Source organism: Salmo salar, chromosome ssa29 (assembly GCF_905237065.1).
Source record: "Salmo salar chromosome ssa29, Ssal_v3.1, whole genome shotgun sequence".
NCBI lineage: Eukaryota > Metazoa > Chordata > Actinopteri > Salmoniformes > Salmonidae > Salmo > Salmo salar.
In genome coordinates this window covers 10,467,535-10,490,819 of record NC_059470.1, presented here as the reverse complement: position 1 = coordinate 10,490,819, position 23,285 = coordinate 10,467,535, and the positions used below count along the sequence as shown (strand labels likewise).

The window sequence follows — 23,285 nt, the reverse complement described above, 5'->3', positions numbered from 1 at the left end:
TTGGCTCTCTCCAGAGCGATAAGCAGCTTAGGGGCCATGACTTGCCAGCCAGTCAATCAGACATCCATTACTCATTCCCTGCCTCACCTCTGACTCTCTCTTTCTCTCTCTCACTCTCTCTCCGTCTTCCTCTGTCTCTCTCTCTCTCCCTACCTCCTCTATCTCTCCTTCCATCTCTCTCCTGCCTCTGGGCATACGAGGGTAGACTTCGCTAGGCACAGACCTCATTTGCAACCCCAGGTTCATTTTTAACCTAACAGCTCGAGCAGTGCAGTGGAAATACGAAATAAATGACACAAATTCATGTAGAACTTCCTACGGTTAACTGAGCTCTCCGTCCCGGAGCATCCTCAAGGCTACGATAAGTCAGTCAGTCTGCCTATCTGCCTGTCTGTCTGTCGAACATTTGATAAATACCAAAGTGCACTAAAACGGCAACGATTCGTAATATGTATCCTGGTATTTGTAAGGGACTGTACATGATATAAAGGCAGGGGTTTGTCGGTGAGTTGGCTGGCGCATACTGAAGTTATTAAGCTCCATAAGGTCTGAAGTTATTTAGCGCCATAAGGTCTATGTCTGGTGAGTAAGTAAGTAGCATTGCACAAGCCCTAGCTAGTGTGAGATGGAACGGCTCTTAGGGCGTTGAGCCTAGCTCCTGTTCCTGTAGTGCGAGGCAGCTTAATGTACAAGTTAACCCCTTGGAAAGGACGCTAGTTTATCGCAGGGTCATACCCCAAAATCTATCTCCTTAATGCTGAGTGCCAAGCAGAGACACACCAGGTCCCATTTTAACAGTCTTTGGTATGACTCGGGCCAGGGATCAAACTTCCAACCTTACAGCAGACACTCTAACCTCAAGGACACTGAGTTGGTCAGGTCTGGTGAGATGAGGACTGTTTAGCATGTGAAACCTGCTGTGAGTGTGAGTGTGCGTGCATGCGTGCGTAAGGGTACTGTGGCCAGGCTTGGATTGTATTGAGGAGTTGGGGGCTGGGGCTGAGGGTGGGGCTGAGAGTGTGTGTGGTGGTAGGCTTCCCAGCTCCAGTAGGAGGGATGGAGGGATTCCTGAGCACTATTCAAACATGGAAGGAGGTAGGTCTGTAAACGCACCCCAGTACATTCCACAACGATCAGAGACAGGTCTGTAAACGCACCCCAGTACATTCCACAACTATCAACGCAATGATTAGAAATGGGATTCAGCATTGTGAAACTGAGGATTGTAAAACAAGCACTTTAGTCGGTTGAAGGTTCGGCATACGTGCGGGCATGTATCCTGAGTAAATCCCTCTCCTGCAGAGACATTGATTTGTAGCCTGGGGGTGAAAGTCTCCACCAACAACAGCCTAAGGTTAGAGAAACCAAACACACCTTGAATAGCAGCCCAAGTTTACACAGTAAGCATGGGTGTTGGGAGTCACTTCTAAATCACAAAACTGGTGTCCCTTCTAAAACCCATAGGTGGGCCATGCAAGTGAGTATCAACATGAAACATATACACAATTCCCGCAACCACATAAAACCTCTATGTACTGAAGTTATTAAGCTCCACAAGGTCTGAAGTTATTCAGCCTCTATGGCCTAAAGAGAGCGAAATGGTAGAAGGGAACAGATAGCTTTGTTCCCAACAGAGAAGGAAAGAGCGGGAGTTACCACAGACTTTCACTGGCTCACCACAGCGGAGCAAGAGGCTTCGTCCCAAATGGCATCCTATTCCCTATTACCTACATGGTACCCTTCTTGGTAACACTTGACTTGACACCCAGTGTCATAACACGTTACGACACGGTCATAACCATGTCATAATATGTCATAACAGCTGGCGTAACTTGTCGTAAGCTGTCATAAAATGGTCGTAACACTGTCATGACCCATATATTTACACCTGTTGTGACATATATTGCGTTATTTTATGGCTGGTTATGACACCTACATAAAAGTGTCAAAACCCACATTTATTCAAATGAGTTTTTCCAGGCCAAGACGTTTCCTTTCGTTTGAAAGTTTGTTTATTAAATCCTTTGTGGTTGTTGTAATGAATTCTTTACAGTCATGTTTTCTTAAATCATATTTGAAATAACTTGTAGAAAATACACTTTATGACACTGTCAAGAAGCATTATGACAGCATTATGGCGCAGAGGTCTAAGGCACTGCATCGCATTGCTAGCTGTTCCACTAGAGATTCTGGGTTCGAGTCCAGGCTCTGTCGCAGCCGGCCGCGACCGGGTGACCCATGGTACGGCGCAAGCAGTGTGGTTTGGTCGGGTTGTGTTTCGGAGGACGCGCGGCTCTCGACCTTCGCCTCTCCCGAGTCCGAACGGGATTTGCAGCGATGAGACAAGACTGTAATTACTAAATAGATACCACGAAATTGGGGAGAAAAAGAGGCATTATGACCATCATCACCATATAAGCCAGATAGATCTATCACGTACATGCCCTTACATCAGTCTTGTCCTGCTCCTGCATTCATCCCAGTTATTAGCAACAGAGCACTGGGGTAGGTGCATGTCTGACATCAATTTGTGTGCAATAACAACATAAACATACTGTTGACAGTATTGCCTTGTGTGGTAGTTTTTGTGGGTTTTGACCGTGCATTCGGAAAGTATTCAGACTCCTTCCCTTTTCCCACATTTTGTGGCCTTATTCTAAAATGGATTAAATAAAAAAAGATACACATCAATCTACACACAATACCCCATAATGAGAAAGCGAAAACAGGTTTTTAGAAGATTTTGCAAATGTATGAAAAATCGAAAACAGAAATACCTTATTTTACATAAGTATTCAGACCCTTTGCTATGAGACTCGAAATTGAGATCAGGTGCATCCCTTTTCCATTGATCAACCTTGAGATGTTTCTACAACTTGATTGGAGTCCACCTGTGGTAAATACAATTGATTGGACATGATTTGGAATATATAGATTTAGATTTGTCTATATAAGGTACCACAGTTAGGGCATGTCAGAGAAAAAAAACAAGCCATGAGGTCGAAGCAATTGCCAAAAGGCACCTAAAGAGACTCATGACAAACAAGATTCTCTGGTCTGATGAAACTAGGGTTGCACATTCTGGGGAATATTCAGAGGTGGACATTTTCCGTGGGAATTAACGGGAATATATGAGAATGAACGTAAATCTATGAAAATGAATATTAATACAATTTAAATGTCGGTGTTTTTTGCATTAGATATATTTGGTATATCATATGGAGACAGAAACATAAACCTTTTACCTTATCATAAGTAGACATAATTGCAAATTATTAAATCCTTCCAATAGAAATAAACTCTTCAGTTACGAATTTAACTTTAATTAAATGAGTTGACTCTTTACATGGGATGACTTCACTGAACAACAAAAGAAAGGGAATATTGAATGATCCATCGCATCTCCCAAAAACATTTCAACATACATCTGTAAAATGATAGTCTAGAAATGAAAGCTTTGGTTGTCTTCCTCTCAGGCTTCCATGTCTTCTCCCTGGACCTCCTCAATGTCCACCTCTTGACTCTGAGGCCTCATCTTTACTGTCACTTTCCAACCTTGTTGAGGATGGCTCGTTGTCCGGGTCAAAAAGCCTCAAATTTGCCTGGATGGCCACCAATTTTTCAACCCTTGTATTGGTCAGCCTGTTGGGTGCTTTGGTGTGTGTGTGTTCTAAAACAAGGACCAGTTGCGCTCTGAGGCAGCTGATGTTGGTGGGATTTGGAGGATGATGGAAGCAACAGGGGAAAGAACCTCAGATCCACAAAGTCCCTTCCACCAGGTGGCTGATGAGATATGTTGGCACGACTGCCATATTGCATCTCCATCCCAAAGTCCTTGCTTGGAAGTGTACTTCGCCAGACTGCCAAGAACCTTGCCCTCATCCAGGCCAAGGTGGCGAGACACGGTAGTGATGACAACATAGGCCTTGTTGATCTCTGCTCCAGACAGGGTGCTCTTGCCAGCATACATGTACGCTGAGGCGTGTATGGGCTTCAGTCTTCACGCTTTTTGATGTATTTCAGAACTGCAGTTTCCTCTGCTTGGAGCAACAGTGAAGTGGGCAGCGCACTACGGATTTCTTCACTTACATCTGCAAGCAGAGTCTGAACATCAGACAGGACGGCATTGTCTCCCTCAATCCGCTATAGGTTTCAGGAGTTTCCGGCTGCTTACCACTCTCTCCCAAAATACATAATCCAGGAAGGTCCTCTTGATGGGGCTGTCCATATCGGCAGACTGTGATATGGCCATTTCTTGGAGAGACTCCTTCCCCTCCAGTAGACTGTCAAACATGATGACAACACCACCCCAACGGGTGTTGCTGGGCAGCTTCAATGTGGTACTCTTCTTCTTCTCCCTTTGCTTGGTGAGGTAGATTGCTGCTATAACTTGATGACCCTTCACATACCTAACCACTTCCTTGGCTCTCTTGTAGAGTGTATCCATTGTTTTCAGTGCCATGATGTACTTGAGGAGCAGATTAAATGCATGAGCAGCACAGACAATGGGTGTGATGTGAGGGTAGGACTCCTCCACTTTAGACCAAGCAGCCTTCATGTTCAGAGCATTGTCTGTCACGAGTGCAAATACCTTCTGTGGTCCAAGGTCATTGATGACTGCCTTCAGCTCATCTGCAATGTAGAGACTGGTGTGTCTGTTGTCCCTTGTGTCTGTGCTCAATACTGGTTGAGGGGTGGAGATGATGTAGTTAATTATTCCTTGCCCATGAACATTCGACCACCCATCAGAGAGGGTTGAAATTCATGATTGAAGTTTGCTTTCTCTATGATTTGCTTGACCTTCACTTTAACTCTGTTGAACTCTGCATCCAGCAAATGAGTAGATAAAGCATGTCTGGTTGGAGGGGGGTACGCTGGGCGAAGAACATTCAGAAATCTCTTCCAATACACATTGCCTGTGAGCATCAGAGGTGAACCAGTTGCATACACAGCTCAAGCTAGACATTCATCAGCATTTCTCTGACTACGTTCCTCCATTGAGTCCCAAAAAAAAATCTGATTCCAGGAGGACCATGAGCTGTTGCTACCGATAGGTTGTCTGATTCATAATTTCACCTCGAATAGGGAGGGAAAGATGAACGGAGCAGAGTACAGAGAGATCCTTGATAAAAACCTGCTCCAGAGCACTCAGGACCTCAGACTGGGGCGAAGGTTCATCTTCCAACAGGACAACGACCCTAAGCACACAGCCAAGACAACGCAGGAGTGGCTTCGGGACAAGTCTCTGAATGTCCTTGAGTGGCTCAGCCAAGCCCGGACATGATACCCGATCGAACATCTCTGGAGAGACCTGAAAATGGCTGTGCAGCGACGCTCCCCATCCAACCTGACTGAGCTGGAGAGGATCTGCAGAAAAGAATGGGAGAAACTCCCCAAATACAGGTGTGCCATGCATGTAGCGTCATACCCAAGAAGACTCAAGGCTGTAATCGCTGCCAAAGGTGTTCAACAAAGTACTGAATAAAGGGTCTGAATACTTATATAAATGTGATATTTCCTTTTTATTATACTTCTGGAACATTTTCTAAAAACCTGTTTTTGCTTTGTCATTATGAGGTATTGTGTGTAGATTGATGAGGGGGAAAAAACGATTTAATCCATTTTAGAATAAGGCGTTATGTTATGACATATTATGACATGGTTCTGACCGTGTCATAACTTATGACGCTTGGTGTAAAGCGTTACCCACTTATTTTATTCCACTACGCCACATGTGTCAAACTCATTCCACAGAGGGCCAAGCGTCTGTGGGTTTTCGCTCCACCCTTGTACTTGGTTGATGAATTAAGGTCCCTGATTAGTAAGGAACTCCCCTCACCTGGTTGTCTAGGTCTTAATTGAAAGGAAAAAACTCAAACGAACAGACACTTGGCCCTCCGTGCAATGGGTCTGATAAAAAGGATTCCAAAAGGGTTCTTTGGCTGTCCCAATAGGAGAACCCTTTTTGGTTCCAGGTAGAACCCATTTTGGGTTCTCCTATGGGGACAGCCGAAGAAACCTTTTAAGTTCTAGATTGCACTTTATTTTCTAAGAGTGTAAAAAAGGGAATAGACATTTGGGACACAGCCAGAATCCACAGCCAAGCAGGAATGAGATCGTGTGATGTATGAAGGGAGAGAGAGGAAGAGAGGGCGAGGAATGAGAGGGAGTTAACGGATCACCACACTGCTGCAGTGGCGATGACTGATTTTACGCTGCTGAACTATAACAGTTACTCCTATATGGGTAGCGCCCCCCAGTGTTGGGGACATAGGAGTGTCAGAGAGATACTTCATATAAACGTTGGTAACACTTTACAATAAGGTACCCTTTATAAAGTCTACCTAATTGTAAAGTGTTACCTAAACGTTTTATGTTGTGACTCATCTTTTTGATCCACCATATCTCTAGGACCCTGCAGGCGCAGGGCACAGAAAAAGACTCAACCCACCATTAAAGAAATACTGCTTTACAACAGTCATAAGACTACCTCAGCTCTTCACGAAGTTGGCCTGTGTAACTCAAATCCATTATAACATTAGAGTCTCAATAGGCAGGCTTCTCAGCATTGAACTTAGTGAGGTATAAAAAGACCCAAGTCCAGGCCTGTTTGTGTGCACAGAACAACATATTCTTGCTTCGTGTTATCAAATTAGCTAAATGCTAATCCTCTGAGACATATTTACAGCATTATGTGCTCAGTTGGTGAGGGGAGGCTACAGTTACACTCTTGGCAACAGGCTAGAGGCAGCTAGGGGGTCTAAAATAAGCCCACTTGTTTGAAAAAAAACTAAAGAGACTAAAAATAGCAGAGGCAAAAAAGACAAAAGGCTGTGACTTTGGAGGAGAAGCTTGTGAGAGAGAGAGAGAGAGAGTGAGAGAAAGAGATGGGTGATTCTAACTGCTTCAGAACTGTGGGCACAGTGGCTAGCCAACCGTACCCTGGATAGCAGCGATCTGATTGGCTCCTGATGACATCATCCAAACGCAGAGCCCCTCCCAGTTAGACGATGTCATCAGTGCTGAGGCATGTCAGTGATGTAATGCTGGGAGGGCCGTCACACTCACAGACACTGGGGCTGAGCAGAAGCACCCCTCTTCTCCTTTCCCTCATTTCTCTTCCAGACTCTTCTTCAAATCTCTTCCCAGCTCATTGGGTGTTTATTAGTCCTTTCAAATGCAGGACCCAAGCCCTACCATTTATCCACCCAGCACATTTCAGCTCCCATGCCCAGAGAAGGATGACACAGCAGGGGTGTCAGATCGATTAAGTCCCCTGGCTGTCCATCTCTCTTATGGAGGTTTCATTAAAATATGGTTCACAGATCATAAGTCTCTTCCGCAGGCTGAGGCAGGGATAGGAAACCCTGGCAACCACAGATGGTTGGCTACTGATTATGTTCCAAGATCAGCAGTCGGGCCTCTACCTCACAGGGCTATAGCAAACAGACAAACTTGCGCACTACGCACGCACACACGCGCACACACACACACACACACACACACACACACACACACACACACACACACACACACACACACACACACACACACACACACACACACACACACACACACACACACACACACACACACACAGTGGCCTTCTGAGTAGAGACTGGGCAGTGGGCACCTAGCGCTTGTATTGTATCCCCTGGCCGTTTCATTCCAATTTCATTTATTTATTTCATTTTTGGGGGATGGACAGCCATATCCGATTTGTGTGTGTGTGTGTGTGTGTGTGTGTGTAGATCAGCACTCTTAGTCTGAGATGCTTGGTGGATACAGGCCCTGAATGATATAGTTATATCGAGTTCTTCTAACTGAGTCTCATCAATACTTGGGAGGAAGACAGTCTATAAATGTAGATTGAGAAAGTGTCTGTAATTAAAGTCATTATGCTTCTCCACAGAGAGCTTTTCATCATGATCACCATGCTGGCAGAGGTTGCCTCCCAAATGGCAACGCATTCCCTCTATGTAAGGAATAAGGGTGTGACGTGGGAAGGCATACATTGTCGAAGTCCATCAAAGCACAGTCTCTGACCCGTGACTGCCATCCATATGTCAGCCACTAACAGATATTGAGTGGCTGCTGGTTAGAGCAAGAGTTCATTTCAAACTGACAGAGGTTAACACTGATTCATAACTTCATTTCTGCTCATAGAATTAGAGTCAGACTCAGATTGTCTCTGCTTCCCATTCAAACGGTCATTAAAATAGATGCAGTCGTTTGGTTGGGTAGGTGTCTAGTGAATGGATAGACAATGACGTAGTCAGGTCCCAGAGAGTGAGGTTGAGAGTTAAGTCAAGTTTTCATCAGTGCAACCGCAAAAACAGTCCCCACCTTGGGTGCATCCATAGTTCCATAGTTCTGGTTCAGTGAGGTCAGAGTCTGGGATATCTGTGTCAGACACACACACACGCGCACGCACAAGCATACAATAACGCACGCATGCACAAACACCCACGCACGCACACACACACACACACACTACATTACTGTTCCTAAGGAAGTATTTTCTCTCCCGATGCCATCAGCTAACACAGTTCAACAGTTCTTCAGTTCCCTAGGGTTCAACCTGAGAGAAGTGAGATGGTTATTTGCGGTCCTTTTGTGGTTGGGCTGCGGTCATCCACCTCCTAATGGCTTTAGCATGTGCTCTAGCCCAGTGGCTCCAGTGGTCTAGGACCATGACCGCAGTGGTGAAACGAAGCAGGGCATTGTTGTTGTGCTTCTGGTAGGAAGGACATAGAACTCCTGGAAGGAAAAGCAAATGGGAAGGGAAGGAAACTTCGAACAAAAGCCTTGAGAGACGCAAGAGAAAAGGCAGGAGGAATGAACCTTAGAGACCTCTCTCTCTCTCTCTCTCTCTCTGTCCGTATTTCTGTGCAACACTTGGATGGATTGTTTAAGTTTTTTGGGCCACTGCCTCTCTTCCTGCCATTATACAAACCAATGGAAATGTTTGCAATTCTCTGGAATTTTCTGTGGCCTTGACTTTCAAGGTGCAAGCTGAGAGGAATATCTTAGGAGGATAGAAACAAGTGGGAATTAAGCATAAAAATGTAAGTGCAAGTTGGAAACAAAAAAGGTTATTGAAAGCAATGCCATAGGGAACCAATTTTAGGTTCTCTGAAGAACCTTAATGAAGTGGTCTGGGTGTAGCTGGTGCAGAGGAGTCAGGCGCAGGACAGCAGAGCCAAGCTTTTTTCAGTATCTGACTTTAGTCTGGATGATACTTTTATTTATTCAATATCTCCAGATTTCCACACACTCCGTTTGATATCAAATATAATATTTTATCTAGGTAAATGGATTTAATTTAAGCCACCTTTTATTATTCTGAAGCCTTAGTGGACCTGCTGAGATCCGACAAAATGAGATCTTCAATATGAGAAACAAAACTTTTCCAAATTCAATTCACACAGCGAGTTGAAAGCAGAAATGTAATTTGACTTCACAAAGTCTCCTGAAAGATCTTCACCCCGACCGAACATCAGCAATACAATGGAAAACGGTTTGGAATTATGAGGGGGAAAAGAGGAAGAAAATACTTTCTGCATTTACAAGATGGGGTTGTGTAACTCAGAAGGTAGCCCTGGGTAGAGGAAGATTCTGGGTGTGTGAAGTGCATTGTGGGTATCACCAGAGGTGGGTAAAAACGTCAACTCTTCCTTTCAGGTTCTGAGACAGACTAGTGTCCTGTCCAGGGGGTGTACTTGTACATCATGCTGGCTCATGCTACAGCAGCATACAATAGGAGGCTCCTGCCCTATGGGGCGTTATGGCTCAGACAAGCCTTATAATACTTTACTTCCTATCACTACTCCTGCCTCTACTTTCTCACCTCTAAATGTAATATCAAAACATAACCTTTAAAAATATACCTTAATCACCTTCAAAGTGTGGAGCAATTACTCAGAAAAGGATGGATTAAAGGCATTTATAAGTAGATAGTTGCAGTCTGGCTTCGTAGGTCATATCCATAATTTTGAGCATAACTTTTCGTATTAAAGTCATGGACTAAATCATCATGTGGCAAAACCCATTTCTTGAGGACAGTTGTTGATTCAGAGTTGGGAATTCTGTCACACTCCAACAAAATCCCATTCCCCATGTTACAGGATTGATGCTGTGCCTTCACTGATCCACACACTACACTGACAAAAAAAGCATTAAACGTATCACTCTCACTCTTCATCGGAAGCTATATATATATATATATATATATATATATATATATATATATATATATATATATATATATGTTTATATGGACAAGACTCGATATTCCGATTTTTAGGGAGAGCCATAGGGCTCTGGTCAAAAGTAGTGCACTATATAGGGAATAGGGTGCCATTTGTGACGCAGACGTTGAGTGTTGTTAGCCTGTTATGACAACCCCATAGAGGGACAGTGGGCAAGTTTCCTCCAACTCTCTGAGTATCTCAGGTAGCTGAAAAGCTCCAGAATAACGCAGCATTACACTAACTTCCTGTGTGTTTCATGCTATGGTGGCAGCAATGTAAACAGTAAGCCCAGGAAACGCTTTCAAGAAGAGCGGAGAGTGTAATATGGGGTGCTTCCCAAATAGCACTCAATTCCCTATATAGTGCACTACTTTTGAGCAGGGCCATAGGGTGCCATCTGTGATGGAGCCATGGAGGCCTGTCAGGGTAATTATAAATCCCACTGTGATAATGAGTTATTAGCGTATGATCACTGACGAGGACGAAGTACAACATGAAAAGACAACACCTGAGGAAGAGGTCCAAAGCTCTTTCGTCTTTTTCTGAAAAAACGACTTACGGTGGCAGAATTTCATCCATATTTATTGGGATTAGCTGACGTTTAATACCCAAACGTCGAACTAAAGACTTATCTTAATTAACGATTTCATAAGAGCAGAGGCAGTTCTCAGAAACACAATGCTTGTGTCCCCAATGGCAGCATATTCCCGATAACCTTTTGGGCCCTGGTCAACAGTAGGACAATATAAAGGGAATTGGCTGCCATTTTAGACAGAGGTAAATACTCGAAACAAGGATTGAGAGAAGCGAAGGCAAATGGATGTCCAATTAAACCATCATAATAGGAAGGGCACATCAAGCTTATCACAATGTTCACCAGCTCATTAATTAGACACTCATTCTGCTTATCATAGGGACGCTCTTCAGCTCGTTTCATCTCTCCATCCTCCTCCCTCGCTCCTGACTCATTGTTGCTGATATCATGCTGGTGAACCCTGTACATAACACTATGGAAGGAAGGAGGAAGGAGGCACTAGGCCGAGTAGGATAAAGCTGATCTGAGGGGGCCTCCCGAGTGGTTCAGCGGTCTAAGGCACTCCATTGCAGTGCTTGAGGTGTCACTACAGCCCTGATTCCTTGTGGCGGGTCGGGCGCCTGCAAGCTGACTTCAGTCACCAGTTGTACGGTGTTCCTCCGACACATTGGTGCAGATGGCTTCCGGGTTAAGCGAGCAGTGTGTCAAGAAGCAGTGCAGCTTGGCACGGTCGTGTTTCGGAGGACACATGGCTCTCAACCTTCGCCTCTCCCGAGTCCGTACGGGAGTTGCAGAAATGGGACGAGACTGTAACTACCAATTTGGGAGAAAAAGGGTAAAAAGCTTATCTGAGGTCAGGTTTGTATTTTTCCACCGTGGTTAAGGTTAGGATTGGGGAGGGTAAGCTTATCCTAGATCTGTGAGCCCTCTAGCCACTGAGAGGAATCACCCACTATTAGCTGAGACAAATGGCCATTCTAAACAGGTTCATTCAAACATGGAGAATAAACACTTCTAAAGAAGGTGTTTGCTCTCACATGGTTCTTGGTTTTCCACTCTGTCTTGTCATAGGGATAAAGAACACTTAAGGTTCTTTGGAGAACTCTTGCCCGATAAAGAACCTTTGAGTTAAGTGTGGGAAACTTGACATGGCATCTACGGTTCTTCAGAATTCTAAAAGGTTAATGAAACGTATGGAAACCTGCAGATGTGTCCCTTTCATAGCTCACAACAAATTGGCCAGTGTTAACTGGTGTTGATTTTTCAGTGTAACATTTGTAGTGTTGATTCAAGAGTTAAATTAACACTGTAAAGAATTAACACTCAATGGTGTAAATTAACCCCACTGTTGGTGTTATTAACCAGAGCTGAACCAAAACCACGGCCATCATTATCATATATCCCAGCATGCTCAATTGCAGGTTGATTTTTAGAATTGTTTTTTTCAATATCTGTTTTTGCATGTACATTGATTGATGGATTAACCTTATTCTACTCAAATATAAATATCATACATTTTTCTAACCTATAGCAATCTGTTACTTGGACTTATTGCACCCGTTGCTGAAATGGTTGTTCCAGTTTAGATGGTTAAAGTACTCTCATATCTTAATCTTCCCAACCCTGGCAGCCATTCTGAACGCAGGTTGCAGGTGAATAAAAACATTCACATTTATCGCCACTCTGCCTGGATTCCAATAGGAATTACACATCACTTTGCATGCCAGCATAATGTGACTTGCAGGCCTAATGTGGCCTTGTAAACTATGAGTTTCACGCCACTGAATTAGGGTAAACCTAGGCCTTCAAAAGAAGGCCTTATGAAATATGAATTGTCTTAAATAATTACATTTTAATGACAAAACATTTACTTTGGATCTGCTGTACATTAATGAATGCAACAACCATGTCTCTTTCGCTAGCAAACACAGCCTTCGGTGGAACTGGTAACTTCAATCGAAAGGCACCCTGGGAAATAATCAATTAAAGCTTAAAACTCTACAGCAGGGCTATTCAATTCCGGTCCTGGAGGGTCAAAAACATTTCTGGTTTGGTTTTTGTATGGTTCTTTAAAGAACCATCCCATTTATGGTTCTTCAGAGACTTTAAAATGGCTCCCCTATGGCATCGCTCTCAAGAACCTTATTTGGTTCCAAATTGCACCTTTATTTTTGAGAGTGTATATTTGCCTATGAGCATATAGAGAGCTGTAGAATGACAGACAAAGGGATCACACATATATCCAGACAACTGGTTTCTGTGTGTTCAGACAGTGTGTCCTTTCACACACACCTGACTAGACCAGACCGGTCTCGTGTCCATAAAGTTGGAGTTAGAGCCGTGTCAGTGCTTGAGCCAAAGTTTGCTCAGAGGGGGGAGAGGACAATGTTTGCATTGGAATGTAAACAGTGAGAGGGTGAAGTGGGTAATAGAACCCGAGAGTGTCAGTGGAGGCTGGTGTGTGTTCTCTGTGGGAGGGGAGGAAAATATTTGCCTTACCCCTACTGGAGGGGGAGGAGATAGGACGGTAGGCGAGGGGGGGGTCAACAAATGACTTCACAAGTGATCTGGTGGAGTTTGATGAGGGAATAAGGTTGAGTGGTGTGTGTGTGCGTGCGTGCGTGCGTGCGTGCGTGTGCGTGTGCGTGCGTGCGTGCATGTGTTTGCGTGTTTGACGAGCATGTACTAATAAATAAGCAATTAAAGAAGTCAAGCCAAAAGTTGATGCTGGTCCAGTATGATCCAACTCAAAGTTTTTCTCTGGATGAGCGACATTTACTTACTCTCTTATAGAGGGCTGCTCTCTGCACTGCGGCATCCTAAAACACAAATTTCATGTCTTGGCAGATTTTCCATTAGCTTATAGCCCAGCCCACGCCACCATAGGATAGGAAGTGCATTTTTCATCTATGGATAATCCCTGTCATATCCAGCATATAGGCTCTTATAAACACATTTAAACGCTGATGCCATACGGAATTCTCCACCGTAACCCAGCAACAGAATGACAAAAGAGTGTGGGAGACTAAAGTTGCCAAATAAATAAATAATAATTAACAATTACATAAATACATACACTGGAAATAAATAAATAATGACATTTTGAAAGAGAGAGAAAACGAGACCACAGCATCAGTAAAACAAATATGGCTGTCTTCAAGCCAGTCCTGTTTCCTTCATGAGCGTCCCTCCCGTCCTATTAAAACTGTTTCTTAACCACAGTACATTACCATTATAAAAGTCCACTGTGTATCTCATCACGTTTATGGAAGCTTTTTCAGCATTTTAAAATAACAGCTTCAGTCAAACTCATTTTCATTCCGAGGATTATTGTATTTGGCAGGATGTTGAATTACTAATATAGGGGTTAAGGTAAAGAGGGAAAATGCTATGTAATGATAAAAATCATTATTAGTTCAACTATGAGACTCTCCAACCTATTACACCATTTTCTGCTGGCCTGCCACTTTTCCTGGCACAAGTCATTAAAATGTGGCCATTACGAGCTGACAGAGCTATTTCAACTGCAACCAAGAGGAACGCAAACCCCTTGGACTATTTGTGAAATGGGTATGGGCTTATCAGGGGTTCGTTTTAAGTGTGGACCGATAAGGTGCTCTCACACATCGCAAAGTTTCTTCAAAATTCCCTCCTCCTGCGGCCAATAAAGTGTTTACCCTCCATTTTGCGCAAAAAGGAAACAACATTTGAAACTATCCTCCACATTCATCGAGGAAATTATTTGGTTCACGAAGAGGTCACTACGCAGTGGGGAGAAGTTGATTAATGTAATATGAGATTAAGAAGGAGATAATCCCTTATCATATCCACCGCAATTATACAAACTCTGTTTTTGCCAAAAGGACACCTCACAGTCTTAACATCAGATGATGTGATGTAGTAACCCAACTCTAAAATCTCCTCCTAACAAGATGTGAATCAGCTACTTAGATCTACCTGTGGTTGCCTACTGCCTATCTTCGGGTCGAGGTTCTCCTAAAAGTGCTTGGCCTTTGGGGCATCATCTTAAAGTCTTCAGCAGTGGCAATTACTTTGACAGATTAATTGGTTGATTGAAGCTAAACTACCCTGGGATGCTTGCGGAGAATTCTGAAGGAGGAAGGCGCTACACCCCCTGCTACACACACACTCCTGCAAGAACCACACACACACACACACACACACACACACACACACACACACACACACACACACACACACACACACACACACACACACACACACACACACACACACACACACACACACACACACACCTCCAATAACTTTATCCAGGGCAGCGTTTTATCTTATCCAACGCTCCAACTCAAAATATGACCTGATATGAGAAGTCCTCTAACAGGGTTTGATCAAGCCACAAATCCCAATGAGATCTGACATTACTGACTATGTTGGCTGATGGCCCAATGAGGACAGACGTTGCTGACAGTGTGCTGGAGAAACACCTAGTCAGAACCTACTGGTCCACATACTGCTGGGCCAGGTGTGTTTACATAAGAGCGTAATCCCTCTAGACAGCCATCCAACTCCATAACCTCATCAGCTGCTAGCTATGACCCAGTTTGGTGCTTGATCCAAGGCATGGATGTGAAGTGAGGCACCCCTGGGACTTTCACTTGATGGAACAGAGTCATGTGGTCAAGAACTTATTCAGTCAGGAATGACACTCGCATCATAATATCATAAAGGGGCAGACATCTGGTGTGTTTCTGCTTGTGGATGTATGTTACTACCAAAATCACTGCCATTCCATATGCTAGCACTTAGACAAATAGCTTGACTAGGTTCAACAGACAGCAAAAGCCTTGTATTACACTTAATACAATTTTTCACCTGCTGTTTTCCTTTGAATAAATGAGTATCAATCTGCAGCATCAGCAAAGAGCGGGCAAGAGAACACTTGTGAGACTGCAGCCATTTAGCATTGTCTGGCAGCAGACAGCAGGCGAGGGTAAGATGAAGGACGGGTTTGGGATGGGGTCCGAGCTCATCTGTCTTTGTGAACTGACATTCCTCTCCGATGTGTTTACCGACCCTGCCCACGGGGAGCGGGGCTTGATAAACGCACTGCTGAGAAAGATGGAACAAATCTCACATCTCACCACAGGGAACGTCTCAGCATATTGAAACAGAAAGTGTATGGAACTTACTGCAATCAGAAGAAGTTCAGTCAGTTTTTCAGTCTATTTTGACAAATCTCTATCAGTTACCTGTCCGAATTCTAAAATGTAATCTATTGTTTTTATGGTGAGAATAACCTATTTCGCTGATCAACTTGCCTGACGAACAAAACAGTCTTTGATTCTGAATCTGTTGCCTCTAAAGCAGTAGAAAAACAACGGCACTAAAAGAGAAAGAAGTTATCAAGAAACCTAGTAGAGTGATGCTTTGCCAATCAGTTTTATTAGACACTTCATCCAAACAGAAGGTCCAGCTTCATTATGACGCATCATGGTAATTACCGAAAGAACCGAAAAAAAAAAAAGATTTTACTGTGTAGACTTTGATTTTAAGTGAGATTCCAATCAAACATTTACGTGTAAATGCCTGTGAAAAACTTTGATATTCCGTAAGGGTTCTGCTTGGGCGAGCGGCCCAACAACTCCAGATGCGAATCTACTTAAACTTGTGGAAAACTCCAAAACAAAGTCCCGGGGTATAATGACGCCAGACTGGAAAATAGGCTTCTGCTTTTCAAACCCACGGCAAATATACTGGACATATCACTCCAGTTAAAGCAAATGCTAAGGTAGGCCTAAAACCGAAAGGTTGCTGGTTTGAATGCCTGAGCAGTCTAGGTGAAAAATCTACCGGTGCGCCCTTGAGCAGGGCACTTAACCCTAATTGCTCTGGATAACAGCGTCTGCGAAACGACAGCAATACTGACATGCTGTACCTCACCAAAAAAAATTGCTAAAGTTTATTACAGTACATCAAGCATTACACTGTAGCAGATCAACGTGATGTGTCGGCTAGAATAACGTCTTTTGAAGTAGTACAGTGATCACTTTGAAAATAACAATGCAACCCATTTCCCCAATGGGGCTTCAAAAGCTTATTTGATCCAGAGAGCCAGCAGCAATCCCAGACATGGTCAAAATCAAAATAAATCTCATACACAATTATCCATATCTTCCTAATAAGGAATAAGGAATCTCTCTGATGTGATCTTGAAAAGCAGCTGAGAAGCACAAAAAAAATAAAAATAAGACAATACAGAAGCTGTTCACAAAGTTTCCAGATCTGCTATGATTTGAAAAGAGGGAGGGAGGGAGGAAAGGAGTGATAGTGAGTGAGCTTGAGGACAGTGCTGGTAAAGAGACCGTGACGCAACATTGTCTACATTTCTGTCAACTTCAGTCTTTTTCGTTTGCATGACCGCAAAACACTCCTTCACCATCGGTCTCATTAGACACACACGGATACATACACGTGATACTCCCTCCGACTCCCCACCAACTTCACACAGCTAACGATTGCCTATATTCCATAGCGCCACACAACAGAAACAGAATCTTGCAAACAGAGAGAAAAACACATTTATATTTTGGGTTGTGATGGGGTGAGACAGTTAAAACTAAGCTCGGGAAGCATTTCTAAATTAAGGCAACATTTAAAGGATTATTCTTCAACAATGTGGAGGAGTTAGAAACATATCACAATCCAAAAATCAGCTGGAAATGACAAATCAGGAAAGCAGCAGAAGTTCAGAACAGCTTAAGTAAAGTCACACAAGCCCGGACTTGTCAGGTTGTCCACCTCTTACACCGGTGTGTCTGTGAGCTATGTGTGTAAGCGAGTGTGTGTGCGTGAATACGTGTGTGTGCGCTGCGTGCACATATAGAGATGAAGCTACTCACCCTCCCTCTCTGGTGCTCTGTCAAACGTCTGAAAGCAAACGGGACAACCGTATGGGAGCAGCGAAACTCACACAGACAAAAAGACACACACACACACACACACACTCTGCAGTAGAAAACATTTCTTTCTCCTTGTGGCTCTGTCTACACACTTCCACTGTTCCTCCCTCCCTCTTTCTTTCTCTCCCCTCCCTCGTTCCCTCGCTTCGACACTTCCTGGGCTGTGTGTTAATGCTGGCCCCGCTCTCCCCCTCCCTCAGCAAACAGCCATTGTTCAACTTGGATATGTCGGATGTGTGCGGGACTGTGTCTGCCCTCTTGAATAAGGTTTGTGTAACCTCTTGCCACTTTCCAGAATTTAGAGAGAGAGAGAGGCTAAAGGAAAACACATTGAGGACTTCCTGCTGGGTTGTCCTACTGAGACACACATTTTTTAGAGTGGAGAGAGGGGACTCAAGAGATGAAGGGAGGGGGTATCAAGGGGTGGGGGTGTGACTGGAACTTTCTCTCTTAATCCCACAGTTTGCTGTTACAAACCGCACCGAGGCTTGGCCCATTCAAGGCTGACTGATCTCCAGGCTCAGTCTTAAAAACAAGGCGTCTGCTCCGAGATCTGGCTAATACCTCCACCTCCCTCTCTCTCGCCCCAATCCAACCCCCATACACCCCCCTCATCCTAGCCCCTGAAAAGCAGGGGAGGGGGAGAGGCAAGGGGGGGCGAGTCGACGAGAGAGAGGTGATAGAACACAGGTTGACAGAAGCACCACCAGGAGACTGTGTGTACACCCCAAATGGCACCCTATTCCCTAGTTAGTGCACTACTTTTGAACAGGACCGATACAGTTCTGGTCAAAAGTAGCACACTATATAAGGTCCCATTTGGGATACATACTTGTTGGTGGTGCTGTTGTTGTTAACTGAGTAATCTACACATGACAGGACCACATCATGTCATTATGTTTATTAGTATTTTGAGCTCGTTGACTGTAAAAAAAAAATAAGAACATGAATTTAAAGAATGAACCTAAAATTCTCATTTCCAGCTTTCATGATGGTCCACAGTAGCTCCAACCTCAAATGTCCAGTTTTGCTTATTCATGGTGTAGCTTAGTACAATATGATGAGTTTTAAGGTTGTGCTGGAACATGTCTGGAGTTTAAGAGTTTTAGCAGATCCCCTCTTCACAATCCATCTCATCCAGACAGTACCTCACCCTCCTCTTCCTATCAATCCTTTCCTTTCTTATCCCTCCCTCACCTTTCCTTTCTTATCCCTCCCTCACCTCACCGCTTCCATCTTCTCCCATCATATACCCATCTCTCCCTTTCTCACACCAAAAATGCTGGGTTAAAAACAAACTCATTTTGGGTAAATCTTGGACAGAACAAACGTTGGGTTATTTTGACCCAGCCTGTTGAGTCACTTAGTTGGGTTATTGATGCGGGGTTAAGAAGCTTTGACCCACTGGGTCAGATGAGATGAGAAGACTTGAGGCATGGCTAAGTAGGGGCGTGGCTTTCAAATACTTTTTTGGGAGGGCCACCCGTGAACGTAAATGTCATTCTGGTTCATGCTGTTTTATATTGTCATCACATGTTAAGGTTGAGCACTGACACTTTTGTAGCGTTTATGAGGCTTACACAAGAGTATGAGTTCCTTAAGTGTCTGTGCATATACCAATGTTTGGAGAGTTATCACTTTGTTATAATAATGTTATTAAATGTAGATTTGCTAAAAGATTTATGAAACTTAAATTTGCAGTGTGAAAATGTAGCATGATGAACTATAATGACATTTACTCTCACAGGTGGCCAAGAATAGCTAATGGAAAGCTAACTGAGCCCACTGGCTGGATCAAAATAACCCAACGTGTGTACTGTTCACTACTTACCGAGTGCTGGGTTGTTTTTAACCCAGCATTTTTTAGAGTGCACTCTCATCTTCCCATTACATCCCCTCCTCTCATCTCCTCTTCTCATGCCCACTCCAGGTCAGTCTCAGAGCCAGGCTGGAAAACCACACAGTCACATCAGGTTTCCTTCATCATGCAACAGTGACGGCCGGCTCTGGAAACATTAATCATGTTTAGTCTGAGCACCATGTGTTGGGGCTGAGGGGAGGGGGCTGCATGCTATCCTGGTGTCCTGAACGCTACTGCCTCATCTTTGCCGATTTGATTGATCATTTTCATATTAAAGATAGGCCTATTTTGGCTGGCTACTGGCTATATGTCTAAAGATAAGCAGCTGTTACATGCATTGCCTTCAACATTATGGGATGAATATGTAACATATTCTGGCAAATTTAGTAGTATATTTATGAGGAAGAACAGGGCTACCTGGCTAGCAATGAGCACTCTGCAGGCAGGCTGCCCTCCAAAGTGATGGCGCGGTGCAGACAGAACATGCTTTCCATCTGATCCTGCAACCTCTGCTACAAGGAGGCTGTATGATTTTGCTTTCTCTGGACTCTAGAGAAGTGACATGATACAGTGCGTTCGGAAAGTATTCAGACCCCTTGACTTTTTCCACATTTTGTTATGTTACAGCCTTACTCTAAAATGTATTAAATCGTTTTTTTACCTTATCAATCTACACACAATACCCATAATGACAAAGCAAAAACAGTTTTTTATTAATGTTGCTAATTTATAAAATAAAATAAAATGGAAATATCACATTTACATAAGTATTCAGACCCTTTACTCAGTATTTTATTGAAGCCCCTTTGACAGCGATTACAGCCTCAAGTCTTTTAGGGTATGACGCTACAAGCTTGACACACCTGTATTTGGGGAGTTTCTCCCATTCTTCTCTGCAAACCCTCTCAAGCTCTGTCAGGTTGTTTGGAAAGCGTTGCTGCACAGCTATTTTCAGGTCTCTCCAGAGATGATCGATTGGGTTCAAGTCTGGCCTCTGGTTGGGCCATTTGTCCCAAAAGTTGGGAGACTTGTCTCTGGTTGGAAGACTTGTCCCGAAGCCACTCCTGCGTTGTCTTGGCTGTGTGCATAGGGTCGATGTCCTGTTGGAAGGTGAACCTGACCACACGACTGAACAGTAGTCAAGATGCGACAAAACTAGGGCCTGTAGGACCTGCCTTGTTGATAGTGTTGTTAAGGCAGAGCATGGCTTTATTATAGACTTCTCCCCATCTTAGCTACAACTGCATCAATATGTTTTGACCATGACAGTTTACAATCTAGGGTTACTCCAAGCAGTTTAGTCATCTCAACTTGTTCAATTTCCACATTATTTATAACAAGATTTAGTTGAGGTTTAGGGTTTAGTGAGTGTTTTGTTCCAAATAGAATGCTTTTAGTTTTAGAAATATTTAGGGCTAACTTATTCCTTGCCACCCACTCTGAAACTAACTGCAGCTCTTTGTTGAGTGTTGCAGTCATTTCAGTTGCTGTATAGTGTTTAGTCATCCGCATACATAGACACTCTGGCTTTACTCAGTCAGTGGCATGTCGTCAGTAAAAATTGAAAAAAGCAAGGGGCCTAAACAGCTACCTTGGGGAATTCCTGATTCTAACTGGATTATATTTCAGAGGTTTCCATTAAAGAACACCCTCTGTGTTCTATTAGACAAGTAAGTTTTTATCCACATTATAGCAGGGGGTGTAAAGCCATAACACATACGTTTTTCCAGCTGCAGACTATGATCGATAATGTCAAAAGCTGCACTGAAGTCTAACAAAACAGCCCCCACAATAATTTTATAATCAATTTCTCTCATCAGTCATTTGTGTAAGTGCTGTGCTTGTTGAGTGTCATTCCCTATAAGCATGCTGAAATTCTGTTGTCAATTTGTTTACTGTGAAATAGCATTGTATTTGGTCAAACACCATTTTTTCCTGAAGTTTACTAAGGGCTGGTAACAGGCTGATTGGAAGCGGAATGACTTTAGCCTCCCTCCAGGCCTGAGAGCACACTCTCTCTAGTAGGCTTAAATTGAAGATGTGGCAAATAGGAGTGGCAATATCGTCTGCTATTATCCTCAGTAATTTTCCATCCAGATTGTCAGACCCCGGTGGCTTGTCATTGTTGATAGACAATAATATTTTTTTCACCTCTTCCACATTAACTTTACAGAATTCAAAAGTACAATTCTTGTCTTTCATAATTTGGTCTGATATACTTGGATGTGTAGTGTCAGCGTTTGTTGCTGGCATGTCATCCCTAAGTTTGCTTATCTTGCCAATGAAAAAGTAATTAAAGTAGTTTGCAATATCAGTGGGCTTTGTGAAGAATGAGCCATCTAATTCAATGAATGAAGGAGCCGATTTGGCTTTTTTTCCCCCAAAAATGTAATTTAAGGTGCCCCAAAGCTTTTTACTATCATTCTTTATATAATTTATCTTTGTTTCATAGTGTAATTCATTTTTATTTTTATTTAGTTTAGTCACATGATTTCTTAATTTGCAGTACGTTTGCCAATCTGTTGGGCTGCAGACTTAATTGCCATACTTTTTGCCTCATCCCTTTCAACCATACAATTTTTCAATTCCTCATCAATCCAAGGGGATTTAACAGTTCTTACAGTAATTTTCTTAACGAGTGTGTGCTTATTAGTAACTGGAAAAATTTCATAAATGTGTCAAGTGCAGTGTCTGGTTGCTCCTCATTACACACCACAGACAGCAAATATTATTTACATCATCAACATATGAATCACAACAAAACGTATTGTATGACCACTTATACACTATATTAGGACCAGCCTTTGGAACTTTGGGTTTTCCTAGATATGGCTATTATATTGTGATCACTACATCCTATGGATTTGGATACTGCATTAAAGCAAATATCAGCAGCGTTAGTAAAGATGTGATCTATACATGTTGATGATTTAATTCCTGTGGTGTTTGTATCTACCCTGGTAGATTGACTGACAACCTGATCCAGGTTGCAGGCACTGGTTATAGTTTGACGTTTTTTTCCTGAGTGGGCAGCTTGATGATAGCCAGTCAATATTTAAATCACCCAGAAAACATACTTCTCTGTTGATATCACATACATTATCAAGCATTTCACACATATTATCCACATACTGACTGTTAGCACTTGGCGGTCTGTAGCAGCTTCCCACAAAAATGGGCTTTAGGTGAGGCAGATGAACCTGTAGCCATATTACTTCAACAGTATTTAACATTAGATCGTCTCTAAGCTTTACAGGAATGTGGTTCTGAACACCACCTCCGTTGGCATTTCTGTCTTTTCGGTAGATGTTATAACCATGTATTGCTACCACTGTATCATCAAAGGTATTATCTAAGTGAGTTTCAGAGATAGTCAGAATATGAATGTCATCTGTTAAAAGCAAGTTATTGACTTCATGGACCTTGTTCTTAGGCTACATATGTTAATATGGGATATTTTTAGCACTTTTCTGGGTTGCTTGATTGTTTTTAATGCTTTACTGGGAAGCTTATCAGAGGTAGACTTACTCATGTTATTTACATTGGAGCTGACAGTGCAGGGTGAGCTGCATAAAGTGGTCTTCCTACTATTGCACACTGCCTCAGTGCTAACAGTGTAACTCTGGTTTATAGGCTCATAATTACTGCTTACAATAGCTGTAGGATAAACAGATGTATTCGGTGCAATTAAATTA

At 43.1% G+C, this 23,285-nt stretch overlaps 1 protein-coding gene across 10 annotated transcripts in view; it reads right to left on the bottom strand.

The window, feature by feature from the left end:
* LOC106590114 (sickle tail protein homolog) overlaps window positions 1-23,285 on the bottom strand; it is a 216,781-nt gene that overhangs the window by 96,353 nt on the left and 97,143 nt on the right. Inside the window, exon 1 of one of the 10 annotated variants that reach the window (XM_014180707.2) lies at window positions 17,670-17,880. The exons of the other annotated variants lie outside the window; for them this stretch is intronic. The gene's annotated coding sequence lies outside the window, so the exon portion shown is untranslated. Of the gene's footprint in view, window positions 1-17,669; window positions 17,881-23,285 lie in introns of those variants that run through there. 10 annotated transcript variants of the gene reach the window in all.